Source organism: Rattus norvegicus, chromosome 4 (assembly GCF_036323735.1).
Source record: "Rattus norvegicus strain BN/NHsdMcwi chromosome 4, GRCr8, whole genome shotgun sequence".
In the NCBI taxonomy this organism is placed as follows: domain Eukaryota; kingdom Metazoa; phylum Chordata; class Mammalia; order Rodentia; family Muridae; genus Rattus; species Rattus norvegicus.
In genome coordinates this window covers 129778074-129800876 of record NC_086022.1, presented here as the reverse complement: position 1 = coordinate 129800876, position 22803 = coordinate 129778074, and the positions used below count along the sequence as shown (strand labels likewise).

At 42.7% G+C, this 22803-nt stretch overlaps 1 protein-coding gene across 1 annotated transcript in view; it reads left to right on the top strand.

The window, feature by feature from the left end:
* Positions 1 to 22803, top strand: part of Suclg2 (succinate-CoA ligase GDP-forming subunit beta) — a 270105-nt gene that overhangs the window by 93061 nt on the left and 154241 nt on the right.

The window sequence follows — 22803 nt, the reverse complement described above, 5'->3', positions numbered from 1 at the left end:
GAAAAGCTGATGTGTTAACAGGGCAAGGTACGTCCTTTCCTGGGGCCCTGTTCTCCCGTGGGTTTTCAGTAGTCTTTCTTCAAATCATGGGGGTTGAAAGGACACGGATGCTTACTCCTGTGAAAGTGGAAACAGAGCGGTTCCTATGCAAGTTGCTTGATTTTCATCTTCTTTTTTTCTTTATTGTCCTTAAACTCCTGAAAGAGTTCTTCCTTATTTATTCTGCATTTGTTTATTTTGATAAGTGAAAATATAATTACAATATTCACTCCTTTCTCTTTCCTTCCTCTAGTTCCTCCCATGTTCCTTCCCTCTAGCCCTGCCCATGCTCCTCAGCTCTCAAATTGATCGCCTCCTTTGCTTTAATCGTTACTGTTGCATACCGCACACACATAACACATGCATAAACGCAAATGTATAAATGCACCTTGCTGAGTAGTTCTTTTCTCTGTATGTATATGGTTTCAGGGCTGACCAGTTTGTACTGGATGACAAATTCGGGGCTCATTCCTGGAAGAGGCTTATACCCCCTCTTCCGCAGTCATTAGTCCTGTGTAGTTCGTCACCCAGTGGCTGGGTCCTGTGAGGACTCACCTTCTCAGTGACCATGTCATTGGTACTGTCATTGTCCAGGGCTTGTTATGCAGCCCTTTCCAGGACAGGGAGTCTCATGGCAGACTTCCTGGTGTTCTAGCTCTATGATCTGTCCTTCCTTCTTCCCTGAGCTGCAGATGCGGGCTCCGAGCTGCAGATGAAGGCTCCGAGCTGCAGATGCAGGCTCCGAGCTGCAGATGCAGGCTCCGAGCTGTAGATGCAGGCTCCGTGCTGCAGATATCTTCATTGGGACTGGGCTTCTACATGGCTCATGGATCTCTGTGTTGTCTTCAGTTTCAGGCTCCTATAATCATCTCCACTTGCTATAAAGAGACTTATGAGAGACAGTGACCATACTTATTTGTGTATGTAAGGGTAAGATTTAGAATGTGGTTGGAAATTATACTGTTCTACAAAAGTAATGGGAGGAGACGGTAAGATCCGTGGCCTCTCTAGCCCTGGGTGGTTCTCCAGGTTTGCATGATCTTCCTCCTGTTGAAGGGGCCATGAGTCCAGTTAGCTGTTGTTTACTGCCGGCATGTGATGCCGTTGTTGTACCTTTATGGACACTTACCAAGATGGTCATTGTGGTTCATAGGCGTCACAGCTAGGTAGGACTATCAGTTGCTTCCCTTCCTTGGTACCTTACAGAGTTCTGAAACATTTAAATGTAGTATTTCTTTTCTGTTTTATATTGAAAAAATTTTGTTAAAATCCATTAATATACTCTCTTCCCCAACAATGTTAATTGACCATACTATATTCAGTGGTCATAAAAGCCCACAATAGGAAAATTTTTTAACTATAACAGTAACTTAAAATTTAATGTCTTCTATTACATTTATTAAAAGTTCATTTTGTTTATCATAGGAAGAAGCCTAATGGGTCATTTTAATTCTATATATATGTATGTATTTACATATATATTGTTAATAAACAAGATGTAATTTAAAAATAAGGAAAGCCTATTAGTAGACAGAACTGGAAGAACTGGAAGAAATGTTTATTTTCTAGTTCTGCCATGGGATCATTTTCAAAAGGCATCTATTTTCCCCTTTATGATTTCTACATGTAATACACAGTCATAATACAAAATATTTAAACGAGAGGAATTTATAAAGACAAAGAATTTAAATTGCTATTTTTGTGTATAAATGTGCATGTACATACAATTATTTTCATATATACTTTTCCCTTCAATGTTAAGATTTTTATATAAAGTTGTGGTCTCAGTTTTTACACTAACAGGCTGTAGTAGCCACTATTCATGCCTTAAAGATTATACTAAATTCTGTCATTTGCTGAATTCAGACATTTTCTTCTGTATGAGTTTTGGATGATGTCCCTATGTAAGAAGTATAGACTCAACCATAGAAGGTTAGGCCATAGCAGGGTATTTGCTGTGTTCAGAGAGCAAAGGTTTATGGGAAGGGCTCATCATCTGCTGATGCTCAAGCATCTTGCAGCAAATGCTTCTCCTTGGATAGAAAATTCTGTCGTGTGGACAGGAATGTAATTCACTCCACCGTACTCCCTCCTCCTTGTCTGATTGACCCCACTGTCCTGAATACAATACAGTAAATAAAAGGTGTGAAACGGAAGGAATGATTCCCACATATGGTGCACAGTGGAAGTGCGTCGTGCAGAATGAGGAACGCTTGAGATGACACCTTTGCTGCAGCAGTGTTAAGTGGCTGCAGTGTGCACTGTGCGTGTGTATACATAGTCCTGTGTATAAGGATTCACATACAGGTTACCAAGGGGATCTATTCAGTGTGATGGTGGAATGCAGTAGTAGAGATTTTGATGGATTATTTAGCAATGAGAGGGCCAATGACTTCAGCTGGAGTCAGGAAGGCTCCTTGAGCAGTAGCATTTCTCATGCCGATGGAATTTATTTCTGTGATAATTTGGACTTTTGTTGGTGATCAGTGAGCTGTGTTCCTTTTTCCTTTTAAGCACAGCATATTTGCCTGTAAGTAGCTAATACTAGGTTTAGGTCAGACTAAAATTATAAGATAGCTTCTTTCCTGGGATGTGTCTACAGCATCCCGAGTATCAACTTGTAAAACTTCTGCTTCGTAGAGATCTTACTACAGCTGCCTTTGCAAGTCAGGATCTAGGTAGCATAGGAGATTGCAGATAGAGGGGTTGGAATTGTTTGTGGGTGGCATTTCCTCTTTACACAGAAGCCTGGTGGTGGCATGGATAGCCTTGTTTTCTTTGCCTCTGTGCCTGCAGCCCCTGGCATATGATGCTTGATAAGTGGAACCATGAAGCCTTCTGTTCAAGCTTTGGCTGAGGTCTTAGCCCAAGGACTCACTCACTGCCTCTCTTTTCAAATGCTACACTTTGACAGCCTGATACTTACTGTTAACAACAACAAAACACGAAGAACAGAAGCAGCATTAGATTACCAGTCAACTTTTGTTTCTGAAATGGAAGAATATTCTAAGACTGCAGATAACAAGGTGTGCTTTATGTTGATTATTAATATCTATGTCTGTCTGTCTGTCTGTCTTACCATATCATCCTTATCTTTCTATTGAAATACTAGGATTCCAACTTCCAGATGCTTTGTATGTCTTGGAAGACACAGATGACTGAGTGCGATGCCATATTCCCTCAGGAAAGGATTCCATTCTGCTCTGCTTGTCTCACATGGTGGCTAAAGAGGTCATCATCAGGCCATTCCTTCACTCCTGTAGTACGCCATGGTGATGTAGTTCTTCCTTGCTTCAGTAGCCTTCTATGTAGGTTGCCAAAAGTAGAAATTAAGATCAAATATGAACCAGTTTGGAATGAGCTTCAGAAAAGGGAAAAAGCAATCATCCCAACAATGTGTTTCTAACTGAGGATAATGCTGTAAGGGGTGCACGGGACAGATACGGAGAACAGCCTGCTTTGTTTATAAATGTAAGCGTGTATTAGATTGGTCAACGTGCAGTTTCTAATGCAGATACATTTGCTTTTTCCTGAATGAAGGAGAATAATTTTCTTGAGGTTATTTTCCTTTTATTCACCTGCTCTACACTTTTATAGATATTAAATTGGTGACATAGGACAGCCAGGCCATTTCTTCTTTGTTGCCTTCTGCTGAGAATTCAAACGCTTCAGGGACAGTGAGAGCTTCAGGGAGGTCTGCTCAGCCTGACTGTATTTCTCCTGACTACGCCTTTCTCATGGATCATATGCTTGAGATCAGGACACAGGGGACATCTTCCTGCTTTTCACAGTTTATTCTATTCTAGTTCTTCAAGTATCTTTTTATGTACACTTCCCAATGGGCCATATTCATCTCTGTTCTTGTTAAGACTACTCATGCTCTGGTGGCTGAAGACTGGAAACTCAGCAAAGAGGAGCAGTAGATCTTGTCACAGGTCTGAGGCCTTTTGCTCATTCAGAGCAGGTGATGTGCGTCTGAGCACAGCCCACCTTGTCCCCACTCACAGGTCCAGTTCCAAGTGCTTCTTAGAGGCAGGGCTTGTTCGCCCTGGATGGGAAGAAAGAACAGGCATTTCTAGTTATTTCTTATAGCATTGTGAAAGGTTTTGAAAACAAATTTAATAACATTCATGATATAAAATAAACTATAACTGTAAATAATAGAGTATAATAAATCAGTTGAAGGCATACAAGTTATGTGTATTATCACTTAAGTTATAATTAACAGGCAGCCATTTTAGTCATTTGATAATTAAAAGATGTTATATAATTTTGAGGAATTGCAGTATTAAAATAAATGGCATTTCCATTAAGTGTTTATCTACATATAACAAGCCCACTCACCTTTTGTGATTCGTTATCTCTCAGAAGTAGTTGGAAGCATGTCAACTGAGAGCCAGGCATTATAAGAATGAAATCATTATAAATCTTCTGCAGCCTTAGGAGGTGACAGATGTTGTTGCCCCCTTCTTACAGGCAAGAAACTGGTACTGAGAAATGGATGAAGCTTGGCGTGCTTGACCATTAACTGTGATGCTGGCTTCTTTATTACAGAAAGTTGGAGCAATGTTTTGCCAATTAATTTCTAAGTCAAGGAATCTGGGTTCTAAAGGAAGCTGGGTGCCTTTACACAGCAAGATTGGAGCAGCTGTACAGTGACCGAAGCCTGTGCTCACGTAGAGGCTTTACAGGGAGATTATAGTGGAGCGGGCTGACAGGGGCAATATAAAGTACTATGATGCCTCTTCTGCTCGCTGACCTCTACCCATTTCCCCCAATACACGTGCTAAGAGAAGGGCTGTGGCAGGGCTCAGTGGGTAAAGGAGCTTGCTGTCAAACATGGTGGAAGGGCAGCTCTGATGGCCACAAACTGTTTTCTCACCATCTCACACATACAGCTACATGCATGTGTATACGCAGAATGCACGAATAAGTAAATGTAATCATTATTACTTTAATGGTGATGGTTGGAGGTAAAAATGTAAGAAGGGCACTTCCCTGATAGAAACCAGATGTTGATGTAGCTAAGCCTGAAGTAGGAACAGCTTGTTGAGATGGCGAAGTAGCTCTTTTATTACAGGAAACTAGGCAAGTGGTTGTATCATAGTATGTAAATTTAAGAACCTGGACTCTTAAGGTGGAGTTAAAGCTGAGCATGAAGGAGTAGTACAGTGCGCAGGTAGGAGTCCTTCCTATGAGTGCGTATCAGAAATCCGTTTATATTAAACAAAAAGATTGATTTTATTTTTGTTGATGTGTATCTTTCTGTTTGTGTGTATGTGTGTGTAGACACCCGTGGAGGCCAGAAGAGGGCAGTTGTGTGCTGCCCAACATGGGTCCTGAGATGTGAATTCAGGTCCTCTGAAAAAGCCACACACTCGTAAAAGCCAGGAATGCAGGGACCTAGGGTAAACGTGATAGTTAGATCTCTTTAATGGTCTCCATGTTTGGAGTATGACCCACTGAGAAGTGAAATCTTCCAAACCTTCCTGTAGTGCTTTTCACCGAGGGTGAGAGTAGAGAGACAGAGAAGGCTGACGTGTGAGTGGTTAATTGAACATGGCTCATGGTGAGGCGGTTGTTGGAGCAGCTGCTTGCTTCTGCTAGAGGAGGGATATCCACAGAATCTTTCCCCGCCCATTACTGCCTGCATGGCTGCTTAGCTGCAGTTAAGGTGCTGCAGCCGCTAAGTTTTGTATTCTTCACCAGACAGAAGTACGTTTCCTTTTATATTTGTTGGAGACTTGAACATTTTCTTCTTGTAGAGTGGCAGGTTTTCTGAATGTTGGCAACATTTAATTAAAACAAAGCAAACCAACAACAAAAATATTCCACCTTTTTCTTTTTGTTCGAAAGACTGCACATGCATGGGAGTCAGTAATCGTGGTATTTGCATGCTCAGTTGGTAGCATGCCCGTGTTGCAAGAGAGAGGAAGTGGGTTTGATCTCTAGTACCCTGTAACAAAAAGCCCTTGTGCTGACCGTGCAATTGCAATAATAGCTTGGGGTGGGTGGGGAGGCAGGACAAAGCTGGTCAGTGGGACTCCTTGATGAGTTCCAGGCTTTTAAAGTCCTGGTCGCTGGTGTGAGAGGACATCCCAACCCAAGGTTGTCCTCTGGCCTTCATAGGGCACTGCACATACAGGAGTGTGCAGACACATGCATCCGAGTGTGCACACACATGCATCCAAGTGTGCACACACATGCATCCAAGTGTGCACACACATGCATATACACAGAAAGGTGTAGTGTGTAGTAGCAGAGAGAGGACTCGGCAGTAAAGCAACTCATTGTAGAAGCTGACAGCCTTAGGTGCACCCCAGACATAACAGGGGAGGGAAAGAATTACCCTGACAAGGTTGTTATGTGACCTCACAGTCACACCCTGGCATGGATCCCTCAACACGGAGTACATCATACACATACACATGCAGGTCCCTATACAAGAACAATACATTTAAACTTTATAGTCCTTAGCATTTATTAACTCTTATTTGTTGTTACAAAATTCCATAGAAGTGTTTATTTTGGCTCCTGTCTTCCATGTTTTTTGTCAAGGACCACTTGGCTACATTTTTCTGGGCTTTTGTCTGGTGAGGTAAAAAAACAGGAAGCTTGTGGTTGAGTCAGCACCCCTGTAGGTATCACTGCTTCTCCGGAAGCCTCTCCCTGAGCATGCTGCACCCTGAGCTTGCTTCTGTATGAGCTTTGGTCGACCTTAACCCTCAGCACACACTGAGGATGGAGTATCACGGAAGTGCTTGTGTGGGAAGGACTCAGGGTGCACAGAGAAGCATTCTCTCAGGATCTCTTCTCTGATAGTTGGAGGACTCAGGCCTGGTGAACAGAAACTGCACTTGTTCCCTAGGGCCCTCACACACAGCACTGCCACCTAGGTGATCCAACAATACAGATATTGATGGTTGTTGTTCTGGTGGTCCCAGATCAAAGTGTGAAGGAGGCTGGTCCTTACGTGGTCTGTGATTTGCAAGTCCGCTATCTTTACCTTCCTTGGAGACAGCTCACCTTGGTCCCTGCCTTTGCGTCACTGCTGTTCTCCCTGAGTGTACATCTCTGTCCCAGTTTTCCCTCTTAAAAGTCTACACGGATGATCTCATTTTAACTAATTGTCTTTCAGCGACTCAATCTAAAATTAAGGTCACATTCTGAGTTATAGTGATTTAGGATTTTAATTAATAATTTGCGGGTGAGATACAATTTAATATAGTGGAGAGAATCAGTGTTTGTTTTTGTTTTCCATTCTTTAAGGTGGTGTCCTGTGTTTTAGCTCTGGCTTGCCTCACACACTGTGTGACCAAATCTGGCCTTGAACTTATAATCTTTGATTTGCCATTTGATTACTGAGATTCGAGGTATAAACCACCATTTTTGGCTAATGTTCTGCTTTTTTGAGTCTGCGGGGTGTGTGTGTGTGTGTGTGTGTGTGTGTGTGTGTGTGTGTCTGTGTGTGTCTGTGTGTGTCTGTGTGTGTCTGTGTGTGTCTGTGTGTGTCTGTGTCTGCCTGTCAGCATATATGTGTGTGACTAAAATTCAAACTATAACTTTAAGTTCACAACAAAACTAAGGAGGAAGTACAGACTTGTAAGAACCTCTCGCCTGGCGTGTTAATCTTCCTGATTGCCAGGGTCCCCATGAGAATGCGACATTTGGCATAGCTGATGTACCTGCACCAGCACAACAGTTTTACCTGTGTCTCCAGTTTACACTAAAGTTAATCCTGATGTTCAAATGGCTTGGGCATAGGCAAACATTATTTATACCAAATAGTAATACTTGTATTAGTTTTACTATGATTTTAAAAAAAAATCTTTATAGGCCTACAGGGTATCTCAGTGGGTAAATATTGTCTTAAAGTCAAGAACTTTGATCTCAGAGGATCACATGGCAGAAGGAAAGAACCAGTTCTGAGAAGTTGTCCTCTGACTTCCACACAAATACCATGGTATCATCTACCCAGTCACCAAAGAGAAAAGTGTAAGAAGAAAACCTCATGACTATTACCTATTCACCTTTGCTTTTGTTTTTCCTTCTGAGTTGTGAGTCTTGTCTTGCTATTTAGCCAAGTCTGGCTTGAGCTTAGGGTCAGTCCTCGGGATTCCAGCTGCCACACCCAGCTTCCACTGTGTTCATGTCGTCTCTCAGGCCTTTACCTATTATCATTCCATGTATGAAGACAAGGATGGTTTCTCTTTCCTTCACACCAGAGTCGGAAGGAACCTCTGCCCTCCTGTTCTGTTGTCTCAGTTTCCTCTGCCACTCCAGTCCTGAGGTCCCTGGGGAGGAGAACCCTCCAGAAATCAAATGAGTCAAGTTTCAGCAAAGCAGTTAGAGGCCTCCACACAACAGGGCCACACTAATGTTATTTGCTACCACATAATGTCAAATTTATAGTGAGTAATCGTGAAACACTAATACCACCAAAGTTTTTTGTTTGCCGTCACAGTGTTCCTCATGAGTAGGGCCTTAAATGGTTTTGTTTGCAACCCCCTTGATAGATTTCGACCCTTGAGGACTGACATAATTATACCCTCTGTTCTGCACTCAGTTCCACCTCAGGCTGTTTCCAGAGGGAGCAGCTTTTCCTCATCCCAGAGCAATTGCAGCTATTGCTGGAACAATGTCACCTGTTCAGTAGGTTCTTGTTCCAGAGCCTGCTTAGGAAGTGGGCCACAGGAAATCAATGTTTCTCAAGGAAACAAAACTCCCCTTTTCAGCTCACATCACCCATACAATGCACAAAGCCCAACACTTTGGAAAAACTGCTCCTTATACACTCTCTGGGGTAAGAGTAGTGGAGAACCAGTGTGCTAAAGGCTAGCTGGGGCAGTAGACATTACCCAGACAAGCCAGGAGTCCCATTACCCATGCCTCAGCTGTGCAAAGTGGGACATCCTCTTTCTAGAGAGCTGCAGATGCTGTTGAAGTTTCAATTTTCTCCCTGGCATTTAAACTGTATGAATTTGTGTATGTGTGTGTCAAAGAATAGAAAATTAGTTTTAATTGTTACTTATGAGGCACCATATGGCTACACTATAATTTTGGCATCCCATGGAGCTGCATGTGCATATGGAAAATGAAATTAATTGGAAATCACACCCTGAAATCTATTATTAAGTTAATATAGCTAACAGCTTGTGGGGTGTCCTCTTACTCTGCATGCTGTAATTGCACATAAAAACAAGCAGTGATAAGCTCACGTAGGAGACAGGCCTGGATACACAGAGGTCAGAGGGACAGGCTTAGAAGGGAAGAACATCAATCACGGACGCCGCGGCAAACACTGTAGTGTCTCACTGTCCACAGGCCCAGGGAACACAGAGCAGTTTGTTCATACACAAGTGGATTGGTCAGCATTCTTTTGACTTGCACAGCAAAGGGCAGGACTGATGGTCTTGTTCAAAGTTCTGTGGTTAGCGAAGTTTGCTATTGATGAAATTGGTTATTAAAGTCAGAGGCACCCAGACTTAGCTGTGCATTGGAATCCTCTCTATGACTCCTAAAGGCTTAGCAAGCCCATGTGTAATTCTTGAAGTGTTGATTTTTACTTTGGTATTTCTCAACAATTACAACTGCAGAGACATTTGACTTTGTTTAAGCATGAAGCATGGAAACCACTGACTTACATGCTGTCTCTCAGCTCTATAGCACACGAACCCTATGGCTAGTGGACATTGGCTTTTCTGACTTCGTTTTGAGCTTTAAATTGGAATAAGATAAGATACAGGTGAAAGTCCAGAGGATCTTTTGGTGAAATGATAACAAACAATGTATACCTTTATTTGCTTTAGGAAGTGTGTCAGCCTTTACTTCTGCCTCCTTGAACTTGTTCATCCTATTGACCAGGATGTGGGGGGAAAGAAACCTTTGTGTAATGTAAATTCAAATGTGAAAGGAAGCAGAAGATATTAATTCATAAAATATAGTCTTCGTTATAAATGAGTTACAGTCTCTATCCATTATAAATGGATGTATACACCTGTTCTAAGTGGCTGTTCACTGTATCATAGTAACAGTTATTTTCAAAATTTTAAATTCTGGTAAAGTCATGAGTGTGCATGCATGTGCACACACACGTGTGCATGTTGATATACACACATTCCACTAAGTACTTATTGCAATCAAAGGGCAGGTTTTGGGAATATGTTCTCTCCTTTCACCACATGGGTCTTGGCAGCAAGCACTTCATCCATTGGGCCATTTCTTGGCACTGACCTAATAATAATTCTTCGTGTCAGTGTTAGTTATTTTACTTGCTTTGACTAGTTACCTGGAGAGAAGGGGGAGGGTTTATTTAGGATTGCAGTTAAAGGAAGGATACAGTTTGTAAGGTGGGGAAGGCGTGGCATGATGATGCAGGAAGTGCTGCCAGGCTCCCAGCCTTCAAGCCCCATGCCTCCTGAACAGCTTCCTCTGGTGAGGTTCTCTCTCTTAGGGTTTTACCACCTTCCCCAATAGCGCCACCCACTGGGGACTACACATTCAAACACATGCTCCTGTGGGGGACGTTTTGCTTTGGATTCACAACAACATCACAGCCTATTAGATTGTGTGGGATTAAATTGCGTAGATTTGACCCAAGGAAGGAAACTCTTCCTCAGCCTTTTACTTCCAGTGAAAATCTGGCCATGGTAGAAGCTGTGCCTCCAGATAGGTCTAGAATCACAGTTGGGAGACTCATTGAGCAAACTCTTAGAGTAAACACCAATCCAATTACCTGAAAGCATTTCTTCAATAGTAAGAAGCAGTCTCTTGTCCTATGTCAGTTTTCTTTAACACTGTTGTAACCATGTAGTGTGATGAATTGCTCAGCTGTCCCGTCTCTGCTGACTGCAGCCTCTACATTCTTCATCATTACATTCTTGGGGACTGTCATGTAAATCACTCAGGTTCCCTTCTCCTAAGGATGCATGCCTTGGTACCCCAGCAGGCCTGCTTCATCATCTCAGAGACATACCTGGCTTCCTCAGTGCCACAGGCCTCAAATGCCTCTCCATTCCTTACTGATAGTCTTTGAGCTTTCACCTTCCGTGGAGCTAACTGTGGACCTGTGCCTAACTTATGGCCAGTGTCAGTTGGTTTAGTTGTGAATCAGGAGACATATGTGACATATGTTATGATGGTTGTAGGATTATGACACTGATCCTGGGACTCTGTGTAACAGATAAGCTTCTTTTATTAAAAATTTTCAAGTTATCATTTAAAGTTTTTGATCTTTTACCTGCTAAATTTAATTTAATACTATACTTTTGGGACAATAAAAAATGAAAATAACTCTGAGTTTAGTAAGGAAATAAAATTTTAAAAGAGGCTAGCACCAAATTTGTTAAAGTACCCTAAGGGTGTTGAATTTCATCTTCCTAAATCACATAACAAAACTACAAGAAGTATGAAATATTGTTATCAGATATAAAGGATTGTATGGAATGGCATTAAGATCCTTAGGGAAGAGAAAAGTAAATTCTAAAAGCCTCCAAAATAAACCAGACAACATATGTACAACGTAATAGACAGTTCTTTTGTCTGCCAAAATGAGGTTGAATTCAGCAGATACGGGCAGAGCTATGTAATCTGAATGAGCCCAAGTGTTTCAGATCCTTCTCTGAAGGGGCTGGGGGTGAGTCTTCATTTATCTTGGCAACTGTTAAAAATAATTTTGGGGGCCAGAGCAATGCCTTACTTACTTGGTAAAGTGCTTACCACACAAGTGTAAGGACTTGAGCTAAGTTCTTAAAACCTTGAAGAAGCTGGCAGTGGCAGCCATGTACCTGTATGTTTCCCAGTGCTATCTGCTAATTCAAGAACAGAAAAAGAAATTGTCCCAGAAGACAAAGAAATGACACCCAAGGTAAATCTGTCCTCAACTCTAGGTGAGCTGACCTATAGTGCTCACGCACACGTTCTCTCTCTCTCTCTCTCTCTCTCTCTCTCTCTCTCTCTCTCTGTCTCTCTCTGTCTCTCTCTCTCTCTCTCTCTCACACACACACACACACACACACACACACACACACACACACTTAGATCCTTTTACCACGATTCTGCAAGAACTAAACATTCCTCATGTGGCTGAGATGAAGATGTCTGTGGTTTATGAGCTTGGTCCTTACAGTATTTAGCCCCAGGAATATCTAGGATTTGGTGAACAGAGGGTCAATACTTGTAAGTTACCTGCTACATTGGTTTTCTTATGTGTTTTCCCTGAGAGAATCTGGCCCTTACTCCAGTGATTAGGTGGACATCAGTTCTGCTGTATGTGCCTTGTTGAGTAATTGACATTACTTTGCAATTTTTATGTTGAAGGCTAAAGCTTTGACATTGATTATAAATAATATTACAGTGCTTTAAAGTCCACAGAATCTTCTCAGTTTATTAGTGAATTGCCCATGCAATTTAGTACTCATGAAGGTTTTGCTTGTGGTATGAGACATTTGGAGTACTTAAAAGAAAATGGTTATGCTAGATTTATAAATGCTCTTCCAGATGTTTAAGGGAAATTAAATCTATGTGGTACTGATTACTGAAGGGAGTTTAGTGTCCAACTTAGGTTGATTGAACCTTAATCAAAGGCTCCCTTGAAAGTGAATTAAAAGTTTAAACTTAGAAGTAGGATACCAAGATTTGGTACTTGAACTCAAAGGTTATGAGGGGAAATGAATGGATTTTCATGTATTTGTTACTTTGCTAAAGGAAAGTTCATTGAAAACCGTAAGTTCTGCTTTGGAGCAAAACTATCCTTGGATCACCAAACACAGGGGATAGGACCTGGCCCCAGTGGCAGTGAAGACAAATCTGTGGTGGGTGAGCTTGCAGTCCTGGCATCCTGCATAGTGAAAGTAGATTTCTAGTGACAGCACATGCCCTGTCAGTTATCATTCATGAACTGCTGTTGTGGGAAGCCAGGAAGCGTCACTTGAGACCCTGGTTGGGTGGGAAGTTGATAAGAAAGATTGGGGGTCACCTAGCAGCAGGATCCTTCAGTGTCAGCAGTAAACTGGGGATGGTGGTTTCTGAGTTATGTGGTTACTGGGAGGATTAGAAGTGACATTAGGTACACCTTGTATTGTTTGTCCCCCTGTGCAAGCTCAGGTGACAAGGGTGGCATTTTGTTGCTGAGAAAGAGGCTGAGGAGGGTTTGCTTAGGAAATGTCAAGAAAAGGAACAGACACAGGTGAGGATACAAGAAGACAGGATGGGAATGTAACCTGGTAAGGCCCTCGAGAGAAGTCAGTATGGAAATTCTTCAGATTCTGGAATGAACTACCACAAGATCCCGCTGTCCCTTTGAAAGACTGTAGGTCAGCGTACCACAGAGACACTTGTGCATCCACACTTACTGCTGTGGGGTTCACAATGTTGTATCTTTTCTCCATTTGTTCGTGGCAGCCAGTTTTGAAGAAATATCCTCTGTTCAGGATTTACTGTTCTATGATCTTTAACCCATTACAGTATTTCTTTGAGTTTTGATGTTATCAAATTGGGTTCTGAACTTACAAAACAGTATGTACTGCAGAGGCTGGATGTGAAATTAACCGCAGTGTGGTCTACTTGGTGTATGTGGTCAGCATTGACTGTGGTGTGTTGTGGTATGTAACAAGCCAGCAGTGCTGACACCAAAGGACGGAGAGCCAGCCGCACTAACTTGGCTTCACTAAATGACGATTCTACACTGGGTACAGATTGAGCACTACAAGACCTTACAGCCCACCCCGGCAGCGATGCACTTCCTCCAGTAAATCCACATCTACTCCAACAGGGGCACGCCTCCTAATAGTGCCACTCCTCATGGGCCAAGCATTCGAACACACGAGTCTATGGGGCCAAACCTATTCAAACCTCCACAAGTTGCAAAGCAGTAGCGTTTCATTCCTGTCCTTCTCTTTTCCTCTGTACCGTCTGTGATATGAAGGGTGGTACTAAGCCCAGGATGGCTGGATGGTGTCCCACATCTCAGGAATCTGATTGATCTGGCAGATACTTTTTAAAGTGCCATTTCATCCATATCTGTGGCAAATTGTCACTGCATGTGGTGGTGTGATGGAGCGGGGGCTGTGTTTAACAGCTACCTTCTGCCACTAGCTTGAGCATGTATGCACGTATGGACCAGTGCTTAATGGTCTGCGTCTGGGACCATAACAAACCTCTTTTTTTCTTTCCATCTTTCATTTAAATCTGAAGAGTTTTTCCTCTGGTCTTAAATAGTCATTAGAATGCAGGTCATATCAACTCTGAAGAAGAAGTAAAAATGACTTGAGTACCAGGTAAACACTGCCACTCTGTGCTTCCTGTCATGAGCTTTTTTAGAGTATTTATGGCAGTATTTTCTAAAGTTTGGAAGACAATAATGCAGTCTAGTCTGTGAAGCAAACATTCTTTGCTTTTTCTTCTAAATACTGCCTGGAGGTTTTCTTTCATTACCCTGCAGGGTTACAGAAGGTCTGGAGTCCTAGGTTGGCTTCAGGCAGGGGACAGTGACATCGATGGCACAGGAAAACACTTGCACACAGTCATGTTCATCACTCCATCACATAAGCATCAGGCCACCACTGCAGGCTTTGTCCCAGCTTTTCTGTAGGTTGTGAGTGTGCCCAGGAGCCTTCTTTTCTCATTCACAGTGGAAGAGCATAAGCGAACACCTGGATAGGCAGGACGTGAGGAAACACGGAGGGCCATCTATCAGTGAGAGATCCCGTTGAGTTTGCAAAACATCACTGCCCAAAAAGGTCATCTTTAAAGGGATTGATTTCCTCTATAGTCCAAAAGTTGTACGTGTTTGTAGTTTGTTTCTAATCCTTCTCAAAGTGATACTTCTCTGTCATTGACTGTGACCAACTTAAGTTTCAAGCAGGATTCTGTTTAGACGTCTTAGCAGGGAGGCACGCCTAGATTCGTGCCTTCTTATTAGCCACCCACATATAGGTCAGTCATTCCTCACTGAGTGTTGTACTGAGGTGAAGGGTTTGATGTTTTTGTGACAGCACTGACTCAAAAAGAGGTTCACGATCTCTGGGACTGTCAGTGCTACTGTTCATCCCCTCCTTCCCTTCTCCCTCTCTTTCCCTCCTTCACCATCCCTTCTCTCCTTCCTTCTCTCCTTCCTCCCACTTCTTCCTCCCTCTGCCCATCCCTCTTTTCTTCTCTTCTTCAAGACAAAATTTCATGTAGTTCATATTGGTTTAGAATTTACTCTATAGCCAAGGATGACTTTGAACTCCTGATCTTCCTGCCTTGACTGTCTACGTGCTTAGATTACGTGAACTGCTGTGCAGGGCTGTAGTGTTTGGGAGCACATGTGACATGTGGAAGATCCGAGGACAACATTGTTATCCTCTTTCCTTCCCTGAAGTGGATTCTAGGGATCAAATTCAAGTCCTCAGGCTTTTGTGGCAAGAGTCTTTATTCACTGAGCCTTGTCACTGGTCCCTTGTAAATATTTTATCCCAAGGCTACTTTTGTGGTGAGTTTTCGGGAATAGCGGTGCCCTTAATGGTAGGGCTTGACCTGCCAGCATGACACGTTGAATGATATGCTGCAGAAATGGCTGTCCTACTATATTTAAATGTCACCTCTTCCAAAAGAAACTGAACAGATACTAAACTTTGATAACTGATGTCTCATTAAAGAATTTAAGGAAAACTCTCCTGATTTTTCAGTTTACTTAAAAAATGTATGAGAAAAAAATGTGCTGTGATAGATGGAGAGAGATGTCATAAAACCAGTGTATCAGAAGGGGACTATTGTAGGCCATCTGTGGTGAGGATGTAGGTAATTCTCAAAGGAGCATGTGATTAGAAACTTGAAATGCTGGCAGGATCAGGGTGGCGTCTCAGTCATCAGATGCTGTGTGGCTGCATTAAGACACAATCTCTCTGAATGCTCTTTCTCACGTAGAGATCATCCACTACTGGTTCGCCATGGCCCTGGGAAACCCTCTTAACTTGAGTTGGCTCGTTTCAGAGGTTAGATGGAGACAGTGACTGCACTACTACAAGTCTTATTACTAGGGTGCCCCTAATACTGGTGTTAAGTGGAAAGGGATAGAGCTGTGGTGTTTAATACTGTCGACTCGATAGGTTCTAGAATTACATAGGAAACAAAGTTCTGGGCATATCTGTGAGGGAGTTTCTAGGTTGGGTTAATTAAGCTGGTAAAATACAACTTAAATATAGGTGACATCGCTCCATAGACTGAATAAAAAGCTAGCTGAGCACCAGCCATCCTCTCTCTGTTTATTGACTCTGGATGCAGTGTGAACTCTTGCCTCACACTCTGACCTCTGTGCTCTCCCCACAATTGCGAACTGATATCACAGTGCAAAGAACATGGCCAGTATGAGTGAATGGCCATGCATAGAGGGCCTGTTCCAGGCCAGATAGTCTTGCTTTGATTGGTTGATTGATTGACCGATTGATTGATTTGCTAGGAAGGCAATCTTTTTCTGCTTGGTGCTGTGTGTGCCCTTATCTTAGAGATTCCACACAGTGAAGGTGTAAAGCACAGACCACGCAGAGCTGGAGAGTGGTTTGATTATGTATGACTTAGGCCTCTCCCCCAGCCCCCAACCGACAGACTCTATTAGTGTGGCATCACTGAAAGACTTGTCTGTGTCCCGAAGTCAGTGCTAGTTTTTAAACACTGGTTTATAAAGGTTGATCCTTTGTGAATGGAAGAAAAATCTCCTTTGAGGTGGGGTGGTCTGTAGTTCTGACAGAAGTCCTAGGAAATTGTTTTAAAGTCATGTTTATGTATCATTCAGATTGTCTTGCATCATGCCGGGAGGCAAGAACCCCTTAAGGACATGAGGCCAGATGTGTCAGTTGTTTCTGTGGGAGGGCTGCAACAGGGCAGGGGGCTGTTGTTCAATCTTCCTTTCCTTCTTTAATGTACCGTGAAATGTGGTGGGCCTGCTTTGGGTGTTCATGCTTTTTTAGTTTCACAAATGTTTCTGGCTTTTGCTGAGGTCTTGAATGTCACGTAGTTATCTTTTCTACTAATGTATGTCATGAGACAGTTGATCAGTCCTGCAATTTGCACAGAACACAGTAGAGGCTTTTCTGAAGAGCTGGTGCTCTGTCTTCAAGTGCTACATAGAGGCTGGTGACTGTCCCGACTGTAGTCCAGCAGTGTTAGGCAGTTCCAGATAAGCCTCGGGTGTGTCGTAAGGTCACAGGGAGTTGGGTCCTCCCTGCTAGGAGACTGTGTTATCTTTCCTCTAGAAATTATGTTTTCTGGTTTACTTAGAACAACTCTGAGATTACTCATATTAATTTATATAATGGAACAAGATTTTATCTAGTTTTTGAGGTATATATTATACTGAATGAAAGAGTCTTTCTGGTAGTAATTTTTATTTTGCATTAAATTTTTATCATCAGCAAAGTATTAATGGTCATGCAAGCAACAAATAATGTCGGATCTAAGGCAGAGCTTACCACCACAATCTGGATGATGCGCACATAAGTGTGTGCACACACGCGTGCACACAAAGTACAAGTATGAAAAAGCAGTGATTTTTAAATTCAAGAGTTTTGTGGGGACCAAAATAAAAAATGTTTCCCTTAAATACATAAGCATGTTTTACGTTAATATTACGTTAAGACCTTCCTTATAATCAACACACGGTTTAATGTAGTTTTGTCATGCCCTCATAGTATCTGAGGGAAGGGGTTGTTTTTCATAATGCCTAATAAATTGGCTTTTACACTCAGGATAAAACTTTAGATTTAAAAGTTACATCAAGCTCATATTATTAAGTATTTCTAAATGTTCACCTTGGAGAACTTCCTATTTGTATCTCAATCCCTGTCCTAGAAATGAAGGCAGTAAACCATGGAGATAGTGCAGGCCCTCTGTCCTGTTACTACTCATAGCAGCAAAGCTACAGGGCAGATCGGATGCCATCTGCTGAATGGATAATGAAAGTGTATTCTACATGTGGAATACTATTTATCCACAAAGAACAAGATTAATTTCTGGGAAGATGGCTAGAAATGGAGATGACTGCCTTAGACCAAATAGACAGATGCCATGCATTTTCTCACATAAGTGGAACCTGTGAGGAGAAGACACTGTGGAAGTACATGAGGAAGGGGACACAGGAGCAGTGGGCACAGAGGGGAGCAAGTGGGTGAACATAATGGAAACACGTTTTGTATCATTAATATCTACTAACAACAATGTATATTTATAGCTACAACAAAACCTGTCTTACAGACGGCCCTGTCTTTTGCTTACATTTAAACTTGCTATTTCAGGCATGTGTGGCTTAAGTCTGATGGGTAGCAGTTTGGTGGGAGACTGAGAATCCATCTCAATTAAAACGGTGTGGACAGTTTTGAGGTGGTTGATTCTAGATTCTCCTGGCTGGCTCACTGTTGATGGGCTGTGTCACATATGATTAAAGTTGGAATAAGGATGCTAGCGGCGTACTGAAAGGGTCAATCACGGTGCCTCATTCTTCATATGACCTACTTACAACTCATAGAGTTACATATCCTAGTACAGAAAACATTACAGTAATGACTGCAGATTGATGACTCTCGCTTTTACAGTTTGGATCCTCGGGCCTAATGAAGGCAGCCCAGCTCCTTTGGGAATATGATACTTAAGCCTCAAACCTAACTCCTTCTCAATTTACGTTCTTAATTAAAAAATTCATCTTCCCATGATAGCCTTCAACTCATCTCTTGCCTCGCATTGTCCCCTCTCCTTGCCTTCTGGTAGCAGGGAGATCTGCAGTGCTTGGATTTGTCTCAGCAGCATCGGGTAGGATTCTGTCAAGCCTACTGAGAGGTGATCTCCACACAAAAGTTAGACAGCGCTCTACTGAAAGCTCGGATGTCCCTTTGTGCTCCAGTCGGTGGACCCTGGACATTAGAGTTGTCTTAACAAGTCCAGTGCTGTGGACTGATGTACGTTGTTGGAGTCAAACAATGTGGTCTGCATTTGAGGCAGGGTTGTGTTTGGAAAACAGACAACCTGACATAAAACTGAGCGTGGCAGTACAAGTCCTTAATGCCAGCCAGCTGTGTTTACAATGGCTGAAAATAACATAATGTCAGGCAATCTTTTTGTTGATGCACTCATTTATTCATGTTTAGAGACGGGATCTTACGTTGTAGCTCTGGGACTCATTTTATAGACCAGGCTGGCCTCAAACTCACAGAGATCTGCCTGCCTCTGCCTCTGAAGTGTGAGGATTAATGGTATGTACCAGTGTGCCTGTCTCTCAGACATTCTTGACAAGCGTTTTCATTGTGGCTGTGAGCTGTGTCTCATGGACATTATTTTGTATAAATATGTTTTCAGATTGCCACCTCTGAAGGGCAAAGTGAAGCATTTTTATAAAATGGGCCTAATAAAAACATGTCTTATTTATTTTGAGTGCTTTTCTTAATGATTTTAACTTTTCCATTTATATTTAACAATGCTTCCAAGAGCATTCATTATGTAGAATGAGACTTGGGGGACCATAAACATGGTACAAAAGTATATTATCGGAATAAATCAAAATAATACTCACAGTCAAGATTGAGGTAACATTTTCAGCCAGCAGAGTAATGCAGAACCATAGTAGGGCTTCCTACACAATTCTACACAATGTTCTCAAATGTTATAGAGTATTTGGGAATTTTAAATGTATTTGTCTAATATGGCTTTTTCCCCATCTGTATATAAAATCATAATAAAGTGATTTCTATCAAACTGCTTTTTATAACCAGAAACTTATCAGGAAAGGAATAAAATGCAGTGGATGCAGTGCTTGTTAAGGTCATTACACATAAACTGTAGGCGTGAGAATGGTCCACGTGGGCCAGCTGCAGTCTAAGAATGTGGGTATTAATGTATAGATGCAATCTGTTTTTGTAGACAGTATCTAGCTTGTTACTGTGGCTAAGAAAAATAATCCCGATAACTTGAACTGGATAACATGTGGGCTCTTCTATAATTCTGGTCGATATGAGACAGGAGGCATTATTCAGAAGTCCAGATCTGTCTGCACTTTTATTTCCTTGAAAACCAGATCTTTGAATGGAACAGTGACAACAGTAAGTGAAGTGAACTTGGTAACTACTGAATGAAGAGAATGGTAACCTTTGAGTAGAATTTGGCCCCTTTCCATAAATCTAAGTAAGTACTAGTTGAGTTAAAGCCCTGCTTGGGTCTCCCTCACTTCTTGAGGGAAGCCTCTGCTGTACTAGAGGCGCTCAGTTCCCATGCTTAGCACTTACTTATTCTAATGAAGGTATTTCTGACTGCACTACAAGCTGTGGGAGATAGCGGACTGAACAAACCTCTCTTCCCTGTTGTTCTATTTGCACTGACGTGGGGGTGGGGCTGTGAGAATGCCTCATTGGCTGAGCACATCCTTAGCATGGGCTAGGATGGGTCAATCCCCAGGTTCTAGCATGACACTTCAAAACAAGCCCAAGTATTAGTGTCCTGATATGTGACTTCAGTCACCACAATGCTTGCATGGCTTACCACCAGGGTGGCATGCACTTCTCTAACATGAGGGCCGATAGTGACAGGCCAATTGATAAATTCCACCAAAGCTACAGCCAATTCTGGGTTTGGGTGGCTGATGGCTGGAACTGGCTTAATCAGCCTTTGGCGTGCCACTTAGCAGTGGCCAGGTAGGGGTGTTGCCTGGCATTCCAGTTGTTCTGTTGGGAAGCGGAGAGGGAAGGCTTTCTCTCCTGAGCAACAAGGGCATGAAGATGATAATGGCAGAGAGATGCCCTGGGGCTCTTAAAGAATGCGGAGTGACTGTAATTAAACCTTTAAACAGGCAGAAGAAAGTATTTTTTTCTCCTTGATCTCTGTACTATTTTTGGTAGTCACTGAGAATAATCATTATGCCATAGGCATCATACATTGTTTTATTAATGTACCAGACATTGGCATCGGCACCTCAGCTCCTGTACCGAGCTTCGTGCTGTCGTAGCTCTGTGTGCTTCTTTATAATAACCTCTTTTCAAAGGGGCCTCTTCTTTCCTCCTTTTGTTTACCTCTACAGAATGTGTTTGCTTTTTGTCTTACGCCACTGACCCAGAGGCTTGCTCTCCTACTGAGGCGCATGTACCCCAGCCCTTAGTTGGGCTTTTCAGTCCGGCTTCTTGTAGTGCAGTATCTCTGCACATGCACTGGCTGCTATCCCGTGCGGTGGTCAGAACTCACTTATCAGTTGCCACCTTGTTCGAAGCCAGGGATCGGCTGCTGATGGTTCATGTTGATGGCAGAAGCAAGAGTCACAGGCGGGACAAGGCTGTGTTCTAAGAAGGAGCCGTGACTGAGCTGTGACTGTGGGAGGACAGGTTCATGAGAGAGACAGGAGTCCAGCAGGGAGAGCAGCAAATGCACTTTGCAGCTTCAGCCTCAGCATGGGCTGGCTGATCACTTTCTGACCCCAGGCCTTCCATTTGTGCGGTCTTGTTATCGCTCCCCATAGTAAAACCTTTGCGGATCTCTGACCTTCATCCTCTGCCTGATTGACTGTGAGCAGCAATGGCAGTGACTTCTAACTGAAGTGGCCAACCACTCAGACAGCTCAGCATGAATTACCGGAGTTATTATTTTTAAAGCGTTCGTCCCTTTGTTTGAATATTTAGAGTGCGCATGCGTGGGAGTGTAGCTGAGTGAGTGGACTCGCTGCTGGGTGTTTTTCTCAGTCAGTCCCCATCTTACTTGAGACAGTTCTCTCAGAGAGCCTGGAGATCACCGATTCAGAGAGGCTGGCCAGCAGCTGCACTCCAGGCGCTTCCTGTCTTTCCTTCCCCAGCATGGGACAGCAAGCTTGTGCTGCCCTCTTACATGGTTTATGTGGGTGCTAGGGATCCGAACTCAGGTCCTTATGCTTACAAGCAAGCACTTTAACCACTAAGCCACCTCCCTCCCAGCTCTTTTTCCTCTGGTCCTTAAAACAATCCAGACTGTTGTTTCAAATAGTAAACTGAGTCCCAGAGGCAGAACAGAAAACTATGGCAGCCTAATAGAAGATGATTTAGTTCTCTAATTTCAATAAAGACGACACACAAACGCGAGGTCAGCCGTGGTCTGGGATGTGTGCGGGGTTGTTGTTTGGTGGTGGTGGTTGTTGTCGTGTGGTTGTTTTTTGTTTTTTGTTTTTTTAACATATTTGGTTTGGACCATCCCTTCCCCCCAGATAGGGAAAGGGAGCTCTTGCTTGCTAGAGACCCCATTTATCACTAGGTGACTCTCACCCCACTTCCCTGCCAGGCCTGTAGACAGGTTTGAGTTTATAATTGTGGTCTAAAAGGTCAGAAGCAGAGTGTTTATTCTTTCTTTGCATGAGCCGAGAAACAAATATTCCCAAACCCCTTTTCCCCCTAGGAGATTTTTTCATTTTGCCAATACTTTATAAAAAAATATTGCTTGCTTTTAGTTTTAATTCATTTCCTTCCTTCTTGGCCATCCCTGTCAATATATAGAGCAACTACTCAGAACACTGTTAGTTTCCAGGAATACGGTTATTAAAGTCAGCCTTTGTGTCTTGTCTGTAAACCCTTTCCATACCCAGTCCCATCATCTCCCTCTGACATCTCACAGCTCACAGTCAGATCCTCTGCTACATGGGAGCATCATGACACAGTAAAAGTCACACCACCTCCTGGATTTCTTTAGCACCTTCTAGCACTCTCAGAAGGCAAGGGAACAAGAGCCTGGCTTCCTCCATATGTGTGCCTGCCTGTCAGGTGCCTACACAGATGGGATGTGTTTGACTGTCCT